Below are 2,881 nucleotides of genomic sequence, written 5' to 3'. Positions count from 1 at the left end.
CCTAGTGTTTATCCAGTGGATGTTGCATGTACAGTGGTGTCATGTAGTATCAGTCTCCAAGTGGGAGATTGTTCGGTGTGGAGCCTGACCAGTCTCCAAGTGGGAGATTATTGCAATGTGGCGACTGATCAACAAAGTATTGTACACTGAGTACATATCCTCACTGGGGTCTGGGGCCAGGTTGGGCCCCGAGTAGGGGTTCGGGGGCAGCAGTCCCTGAGAAATTTTTTTTTGCCATTTTTCGTTGATGAAAACCGACATTGTAATAAAACCCTAAAAAGGCCGATTTTGTTTGTTGCCCTAAAAATGCATGTTATAAGCGGCTGGGATGCTTAAGGCATTATAAGGTTGATGTACTACTTTTGCTGGATAATAAGAAAGATTGGACAGCTGTGTATGGTGGACGTAACCCATTCTGGGTGAACCACGTTAAATCTCTGTGTTATCTGTGTCCTGCTTTATTTCTTTATCTCTTGTATTTAAATCTGCATATAATTGTTAGTTCATATTTGCTTTGGATCTGCTTGAAACCCTAACATCAACTACCAAAAAAACTTCAGGAGTATGTGGGGAATCACAAATAACCTCTAATTCTAGGGTTTCATGCCTAAAATCCACCACTATGAGATTTTAGTGTGATTGTCCTCATTTTGTCCTAGGTAGTCACATGGAGATGCCTACCTAGGTTTGCTTCATGCTCTTCACAAAAAAGCCTCCCTTACAAAGAACCATAGGAATATTAAAATAAACTAGCCAATATTACATTCCACCAAAGGAAAAAACTTCTAGATGGGTGAGATGCAAGATATGGCCATTATTTGGTGAAACCCTAGCCAAACCCTAGTTTTCTAGGTTAAAGTTAGGAAACCAAGGTGTTCTCACTGCTCACAAAGTATCAAAACTTAAAACCATTGCCAAAAGAAAGGTAACTCAATCCTCTATCTATTCCATGAAAAAAATTGTCAGAATCAATCCGTACATACATATAACAACAAGATCAAATTTTCAAGGAAAAAACTTAGATTTCTGTCTTATTATGCTTCCAAACTTCAATTACCAGCAAATCCTACCTTGGGAATCATGTCCTCAAGGTATCTCGGCTTTCTCCAAATGGTTTTCAACTGAATTTTGAAGAATTTGAGCCATTGAGAGGCTTACATCAACCAAAATTCAAAATGTTGCACTTTTGCTTACAAAAGTGCATTTTCCAAATGTTGCACTTTTGACAAAAGTTGTCAACCAAAACAAGTCGAGGACCCACACAAATTGGATCAACAAAACACCACCTACACAACCTCAAATCCTTATACACATCAAAACAAACATCATTCTATCCCTATTTACCAAATTGTCCAAATTAGCTTATCGGGATGCCTAATTTGGGACATTGGTTTACAAGCTGGGGTCCTTATTCAAAACATGAAAATGCATAAACAAAATACATTCAAAATGATCCTACGATCCTAATCCTCATCCTTTGATCCATCGATGGCTCGTTGAAGAGGTGCCCTTGCACCATTTTGGTGATGGATTTTGGATTGACTAATTCACTAGGTACTTTCATGAGGTTGATTAATGAGGTATTGAATAAATTCCTAGGTAAGTTTGTTATTGTGTATTTAGATGACATTTAGTATTCAATAAGAACAAGGAAGAACATATGTTGCATTTGAGACAAGTTTTTCAGAGGTTGAGATAAGAGAAGCTATTGATAAATATTAAAAAGTAAAATTTTATGAAAGAAGAATTACTCTATTTGGGATTTGTGATATCCACAGAAGGATTCAAGATGGATCTTGATAAGGTAAGAGCAATTTCTGAATGGCTTACACCAAAAAGAGTTGAAGAGGTAAGATCATTTCATGGATTGGCTAGTTTCTACTGGAAGTTTATCAAAAAATTCAGTTCAATTTGTAGCCCTATGGCATAAGCAATGAGAGGAGATAGGAAGGATTTCAAGTGGACAACTAGAGAAAATAGGAGTTTTGAATTGTTGAAGCAGAAAATGATTGAGAAACTTGTGTTGGCTTCATTGAATTTTATAAAATTATTTGAAGTGGATTGTGATCCAAGTGGGAATGCAATTGGAACAGTTCTAAGTCAAGGAAGCCCAGTAGCTTATTTCAGTGAGAAGTTGAAAGATGCAAGAAGGAGATATTCTATGTATGATCAGGAGCTTTATGTCATAGTTAAAGCCTTGAAGAAGTGGAGACATTAATTTTTTCCTTAGGTGTTTGTGATGTACACTGATCATCAAGATTTACAATATTTGAATAGTTAGAGTAAGTCAAATCAGAGACATCTGAGATGGGTAGAGTTCTTGCAGAGTTATACCTATGTTTTTAAGTATAGAAGTGGAAAGTCAAATAAAGTTGTTGATGCCTTCAGTAGGAGGAGGAATTTGCTGATAGAGATGAGAGTAGAAGTATTAAATTTTGAGGAATTGAAGAACTTGTATTAAGATGACCCAGATTTTGCAGAACCTTGGAAAGCTTGTAAGGAACCAGTTATAATGGATAGCAGTAAGTAGCTAGACTATTTCATTCAATATGAGATGTTGTTTAGAGATGTTCAGTTGTATATACCTAGGAATACTATGAGAGAGATTCTAATAAAAGAGAAGCATGGTGGACAATTAGCTAAACACTTTGGTGTTGATAAGAAAGTAGCCTTGGTAAGTCAGAAATATTTTTGGCCTCAGATTCATAAAGATGTTAGTAAATTTGTGTAAAACTGTATAATTTTCCAATTTGCAAAAGGTAGTAGTTAGAATATTGGATTGTATACACCTTTGATAGTTCCAGAGAGACCTTGGGAGGACATGCGAATGGATTTTATACTTGGATTACCTAAGACATAGAAAGGAAATGATTTTGTATTT

The sequence above is a fragment of the Cryptomeria japonica genome, chromosome 7, assembly GCF_030272615.1.
Source record: "Cryptomeria japonica chromosome 7, Sugi_1.0, whole genome shotgun sequence".
Lineage (NCBI taxonomy): Eukaryota > Viridiplantae > Streptophyta > Pinopsida > Cupressales > Cupressaceae > Cryptomeria > Cryptomeria japonica.
The sequence above is the reverse complement of the archived record's forward strand: the minus strand, read 5'-3'. Positions refer to the sequence as shown.